At 30.0% G+C, this 7,793-nt stretch overlaps 1 protein-coding gene across 1 annotated transcript in view; it reads right to left on the reverse strand.

The window, feature by feature from the left end:
- The window catches only part of LOC108684245 (elongation of very long chain fatty acids protein 4-like), a 25,531-nt gene that overhangs the window by 17,088 nt on the left and 650 nt on the right, over positions 1–7,793 (reverse strand). The gene's annotated exons all lie outside the window — the stretch shown is intronic.

The following is a 7,793-nucleotide window of genomic DNA, read 5'->3' on the forward strand; positions in this document are numbered from 1 at the left end:
TATTATTATTAATATTGCTAATTATTATCTTAATAATCTAAATAATCTTAATCTTGATAACAAAAATTTGGTTAATTGTAAAATATATTACTCGCCCAGATCAATAATCAAATTAGATATAAATTTAATTTCAAAAAATTCTTTGTAATTGTCTTTTAAGTCTTACAAGTCCTATATACCAAGCCTAGGGCTTATCTAGGGCACATTATACACGAAGTACTCATCCAGTAAATTTCTCTAAATCATCTTAGACGAATGTGTCGCCTCCTCATGAATAAACAGCGCTTCAAGCAGTGGACATCTCTCTTAAGCTAGAAAAAAGGCAGAATGCCACATGTTGTACGACCTCATTTGTTGCTCTGCGGTTTAGCGCAATGACAACTTTACACTATTTTACAAGCAATTGAATGGCAACGATTAAAGAAACAAAAAATTAGACGTATTTGTATTTTCTTAAAACGATACAATTTTTTTAAAATTTTAAAAAATGTAAGAAACACATTATACATGTATGTATAAGATAAAAAAAATTGTTTAGCGCTTAAAAGTTTGATGATTACTAATTTTATCTGTGCATTTATATTTTGCAACTTACAATTATTGCGAAATTAGTCAGTATATATATTTTGAATTTCATAAGACATTACATATTATTAACAAATGACTAAAATACATAAAAAATACTAATTTTGTTCATTGATATAAATTTATCTGATTTATAATTATGTAAACAATTTTTATTTTGATAGAAAATACGGATGATAGAAAATTACGGAAGAGATCTTTTAATTTGAATTTTGTTTCTGTCCTGATAGCAGCTTTTCATTTGATTTCTTCAAAGATATGCTGCTAGTATAATCAAAACTTTGAATGCCATGCTTTGATAATCGGCAATAATAATGCAGTGCCGAGCCTGCATTGCAATGCATGACGTTACAGCATTCTAACTCAACCTAACACTCAGTAAACACAGTTTCGCATGACAGAAAAGATAAACTTAACAAACGTCACATAGCAGATTTTAATATCGCATACTTCCTGGGAAAATGATAGCTGACATACTTTGGCACCTTTTGCGGAAACATGCATAGTTAGGAATTACTCAACCACGAATTTAAGAAATAATATTTGGTGTCTCCTTAAATATTTGCCGGCCGTTGTAGATCTTCCGAGAACTCATCACACGTTAAATATCAATATATCTTAAACAAGATTCAAATCGTTCTTGTCATTTAAATCAATTTCCTATAAGTAAAATAATAGTGTACCGATTGAAATATGTGACTGAGCTCATCATTTAAGATCAAGTTTCATGACACGTTGAATTAAATAGAGAAAGAAAATGTATTCTATCGTGCCACTTATTGTTAGTAATCTCTTACATATATATATATATATAAAATAATTGACGTTATGATCTGAAATAAGTAATACAATCGTACGATTAAAGCCAAGCAACATCAGTAAAACAAACTATAAATTTATTATTTGTGCTTGAGAATAGATGGTAGTTGTATAATACGAAGCGATTTGCAAATGACTCAATCACTGTTGTAAAAATGTCTAATAAACCTAGTCAGAAATCGACATCGATTCGAAGTCGATTCCATTATCATTTCTAATTGGGAACCAATCCTTACCCTACAAGTATGGATTATTAGTGACCGAGCGATTCCTATTTGTGCAAGTTTCTTTGAGTCTTTCGATAATTATAAATTATACTACATTTTATTATTTTCCAAAATGAAGTTCCAATATTTATTCTAGAAAGTTGATAGCATCTTGGTGAATTTTTAGAGATTTTTTTAATCATTCTGAATAGGTAAAGAAAAAAGAAAACGAACATCTAGTGACTCACATTTGTATGGATGAGACACTAATTGTATTTTGTATAGTAAGGGTTAATAATCTTCTAGACGTTGTTTAAATTTCTGTATTGTTTAAGAAGCTATAAATAATTATTCATTATTTTGCTTCTCAAGAATATTAGTTGTTAATTTTATACAGATATCAATGATAGAAAGTTTGTTTTAATTAAAAATGAATTTTGTATCAAAAGAAACTAATTAAAAAATTTCGACATTGCATCAGAACTTTTTGAAATTTTTAAATAAAGATCAAGACTGACTATTGTCTTTTCATAATCAATTATTTTAAATTGCTTTCATATTTATTCAAATGTGTTCTGTCAATGATACAAAGTTCGTTTTAATTTGCCATTTTTGCCGTTAAATTTAAATTCAAATGAACTTTGTATCATTGACAGAGCACATATTGAAGAATATGAAATAGCAATCTAAAATAATTGACTTGAAAAAAAAATAGTTAATCTTGATCTTTATTCAAAAACTTTAAAAAATTCTAATGTATCGTTACATTTTAGTAACGGAATTTTTTAACTTGCCTTTTCTGCATATTGGTATTGTCATGCACGATATAAAACGCTGACAATTCTAATAAGTGAAATTGTTTTCGATGTGTTCTTGCGATAACCAGTCTACAGTTAACGCCTGCTTGAAAAGAAGGGAAAAGTTGTTCGATAGAGAGTGGTTACATTTCCTTTCTCTTGCATCGGTTAGAGATAGGATCGCATCTATAATCGTAATTATTGACATTTCTAATTATGATAAGAACATTAATAGTCTTTTCAGAACTTAATTCATCCTGAAATATGCAATACATTAATATCTTGTTACATTCTACTATATTAATATTTGCGTTAACACATTAATTTTTTTCTTAAAAATCGTATTCAGTATCGCCCAATTAGATTTCGATAATTTCATTACATAAATTTTCATCATTTTTGTGTAAATATTAATGAGAATTTTACAATATGTCGTTTTTGTTCCTTAAATTCGAGAAAGTGCTTAATTTCTAGACCAACGTAGATTGGCATCATACGCGAAAAGTGAAATGTTATACAATATACACCGCCGTCGTATAGCACGTATCGTTCATAAGTAAAAGAGAGATAATATCGATCGGTTTCACTACTGCCTTTTTATATATTTATATTATACTTGAAACCATTAAGTTTCGCTTTCTACGTAAACCACAAGTACCGTAACATGCGGATTACCCGCATGATATACCACGGAAATCTTGAATCTTAATCCGGAAAATGGATACAATTGATCGATCCATAATATCAATGTAACAATCAAGCAAAGAATTTAAAGGATACACAATTATTATCTTCGAGACAAAGCGAAAGCAATTTACTTTTATTGAAATTATGCGATCATCTCCCATCAACAAACGAGAATGGATTAAAATGGATTGAAATTTTTTCTATCCGAATGCTTATTTTAAATAACGAATACTTTTTTTGGATTTAATTGGATTCAATTGAATTCAATTAGATACAATTGGATGCAATTGGATTGGAAAACTACATTTCTTATTCAAAATTTTCAATTGAACAGTTGAGTATTCACAACGCACAGAAAAAGCTAATATTATTTTTAGATTAAAAGACATAGAGATATATGCTCCATGCAATTCTTATAAATGAATAAAAATACATTTAGAATTGAAAAGCATTTATTTTAACATTCGTGAATCAATATTTCTGAAAATCTGAATCCATTTCAATTCATTTCCATCCATTCTCGTTTGCTAAACTGTTTCCTTTTCATCTTCTACTAAGAAAGAAAACAATCCTGTAGATTATAATGCTCGATTTCTGAAGTCAAGAAATCTTTCTCTTATTTTTTATTATATTTAAATTCTTTCGAGCGCGCTTGGAAAATAGCAACGAATTAGCAAGTAAAAGAAATAGAAATTAATAAAAATGTTTAAATAACGACAAACTAATGAAGAATTAATAAATGATATTACATATTTTTTTTATGTTCTGTCATGCTGTGCATTTCAAGTCATATTGTTTTGATCATAGTTTTGTTATCCCTTCTCCGCTTATAAAAATTCGAAAGTCATTTCCCAAGCAGAACAACAAGTCATTATAATATCAAAATGATCATTAAAATAATCATTAAAAGTCATTTTTCAATCATTTTCGATTTATTTTAACGTCATTTTAACATTATCGTGACTTGTTGTTCTATACTTGAATCAGCATGCATTCTCCGACAAGAAAATATTTATACAATTATATACGAAATCTTGCATAAAATTTATGATCTGTATTTGTATGGAAATATTTACAAAAACAGGTATAGAAATATTGATTTTTCATAAAATACTAATAACTGATTGTGCAATTAATAAAATAGTATATATTGACAAAACAATAACATTCTGATGAATTATCATGTAAAGAATTTTCTCTTAAAATATGGTAGTATGATGGAACAATATGGGAAATATAACAACATTATATTTCAAAGAATTTTTTACGTAAATCTCTCTCATTCTAATAACTAATAAACTACAATAAAATATAAAATAAGTTTAATTAATTTTATTGAAGTACATGGTAAAGTTTTTAAAATATTGTACACCACAACTACTATATTTTCAATTTTTAATTTTAAGAGAAAATTCTTTCTGTGTTCTTATTATTAAATTGCAAAATTTTCGTCAATATCATTTATGATACCATTATTGTATATCATATGTCAATTTGTCTATTGGAGTAATTCAAGTATCTACATATTTTTTCTGAATGTAATGCCAGCGCGACCGATCGCCAATTAATCGATTCGCAAAAGAGAATTCTCTGAGAAAGGAAATCGACTATAACGTTCGATCATAGTGATACACGTAAGCTGCAAACGGTTGGAGGCTGATTGGCGTACTTTCTTTGATACGTCTCTACGCCGGCTATGATCACCTCGCTTTCGAGGTCAATGTCTAGGCCTGGTGTGTAAACCCGAGATGCGACTGACTCCTCTTGTATAGGCTACAACTTTCTTTGATGAGAATGACTGACGACGTTCGGAATGCAAAAATTTCTTGCCTCTCTACAACGTATAGTTTGTGCAGATACTCGTGTAAAGCACACGGAAAATTTCAATTTATTATTAATAATTTTAATTATTGTTTGAAGCTTAAAACGAAATTAGAAGCGGTTTCGAGATGTTCAATACTTATTACATATTTGACCGTTATTGTCTCCAGAACTGGTTATTGTAGCAGAACGATATCATTATTATTATGATTCCATTATAGTTATTCTTGTTGTAATAAAATAGTATTTATCCCGTCTATAACAATGAGATGACGAAGAGATGCAAGTTGCGTATAATTGAACATGGATCAACGAGCAACCCCTGAATCCATCATATGGATGTATTGATTGTATAGACACGTTAGTCTCGTAATACGAATTAGGTTGTTTCTTTCCGTCGCGGTGATTTCTCCGTATCACGCAGAGCTGATATGTCCAATGCATCTGACAAATGAAGAAGCGAAAGTAAAATCCCTCAAACACGGTGAATGTCTTCGCACGCGATTTTACAGTGTTAATGGCGTAATACTCGAGCGATTGCGCCTGCCAAGAATTCCTCGCGAATGGAAAGCGTGTGCTTTTTAAGTAAAAGTTAAATGTAAAGATGCTTCCTGTTTAAATTGGAAGGAAACGAGATTTCAATTAAATTTTAAAAAGAAACACGGTTTAAATTGGAGTAGAATCGCGGAGGAAAACGGCACTCCTATGATGCTGACGAGTTCGTTAACCTAAACTCATAATGGGTGGATACAAGCCATTTTGATCCATCTGCTAACTAAACTGCTTTGAATCGCGATGTTGCTGATGCTTTCTACTGTCACATGTCGTATGACTAAGTGTGCGATTGACCGCGTTTGAACGTTTCGTCGTCTCGTTAAATGTCGTAGGATGACGGGCCGCGCAAATTTCGCACCTCTTCCCGCGGTTTGTTAAATAGCATATTAAACAAGAAAATTGTTTATGCGAATTACCGAATGCGACCTCAATCGAGCGCTGCTCGTAATTCCTTTGTTCAAAATCGTCGATCATCGCGACGGGAAGTGCGTATTTTACTTACAAGATACCGCTTTGCAATCATTGCTGAATGATTACTACATTTTAGTCTTTGACTTTGTAACTCATTTTATATTCAAAATAGCAGAATAAAAGAAAATATAAAAGTGCGGAAATAAATGTACAGAGATAATAAGCAATTTATTAAAAGAAGAGTACCTGTGTCAACTCATTTTTGAACCACTTTTCAAATATAGATACAAGCAACAAGTAGATTAACGAGTCATTATGTTGTGGAGAGTCATTTTCAGAATATTGTGTAAGTTATTACCTGTATATACGCTTTAAAGATGATTAAAAAATGAGCCAAAACATGTAGTATGTCTTTAATTCTAGTAAATTCGCTATATTTAACTCATCTTATCTCAAGAGAAACAAGAAAGTCATGATAATGACTTTCTTGATGACATATTAATCGAATTAAAATGACATAAATTCGATCAATATGATGTCAAATTGACATTATTTTGATTTTTTTCTCCTTTGAAGTTATTATTTTAACTTTGCTCTCCTTGGAATTAATTTCCGTGCTTGAACTCTTATATGTTTTTCTAATTGATTCTCAAGAGTCTTCTTATTTCATTCTACATTAATCAAATAGGAAACATAATTAGGGTCTGACCGAAATCTTGATTTTGGTAAAAAATCAGAGTTTCGATTTGATTTCGGTTTTGATCAAAATTAAGAAAAAATTTCAATGGCTAAACTGAAACTGTATAAGTTGCAACGTGCTGGATAAACGTTCAAAAAACAACTGTTTGATTTTTATTATTAAGCTTAAGACAATTTGAATATAAACTTTAATGATCCTAATAATAACTGTAATTTGATTTCTTTTTTTGATTAAAAGTTGAGGCTGTAATATTATTATATTACTATAGTTAGATTATTTTAATAAAATTTTGTTTTTTAAAGAGTGCAGTCACGATTTCTGAAAATCATACGATCTCTATCTTAAAAAATTAATTCAAAAATGTCGATTTCGACTCCAGCTGAAAAAAATGTGACTCCGTTAGCTTCTCTCTCTTTTTTTTTTTCAGTAAGACTTATCTAATTTTCGTTTTCGGTTTCGTTTTCGGCCGAAATTGAACGACAACCGAATATTCATTTTCGATTTCGGTCGAATTCTAAACATAACGCACGCTAATTAACGGTAATTAACAATCTCTGCGAGAATTTTCAAATGTTTTGGGAATGTATTGTTCGTGCATCTTTAGAGCTCATACGCAGCTATAATGAATTGATGACCGAGATATTAAAAGTAAGACACATGAACAAATGACGAAAGGGGATATAAGTCGGTCGATAGAGCGTAAATCGATATAGCTAACGAGTCATTCACGAGCACAAGACAAGTGACAAGTGTAGTATAGTCTTCATATGCAGATACGGTTAAATAACCGTGAAAAATTTCGTGTTTATTTTAATTGGCACAAATTGAACTCGAAATTAACAAACATTTCGAAATCATTTTCACAATGTAACAAGAAAAGCATGCTTGGTTTTCGAGCAAATTCTTTCTCCATATTTGCATAAAACTGATGGATAACAATTTGACTTGAATGAATATCGAATGTAGCAATTCAAAAAGTAATCAGTTTCAAAAGGATTAAAATATTTCAAATCTTTCATCAATCAAATCCAACATGATTGCATGCTTATACAATTTCAGTAAAAATTATTGCATAAAAAAATAGTTGTACGTCATTTTACAACGATCCACGTTAAACAAGAAAATAGATAGGCTATTAAAAAAAATTATAGGTACACTGTTCTCTCTCTCTCTCTCTCTCTCTCTCTCTCTCTCTCTCTCTCTCTCTCTCTC

Source organism: Atta colombica, unplaced genomic scaffold (assembly GCF_001594045.1).
Source record: "Atta colombica isolate Treedump-2 unplaced genomic scaffold, Acol1.0 scaffold13, whole genome shotgun sequence".
Classification (NCBI taxonomy): domain Eukaryota; kingdom Metazoa; phylum Arthropoda; class Insecta; order Hymenoptera; family Formicidae; genus Atta; species Atta colombica.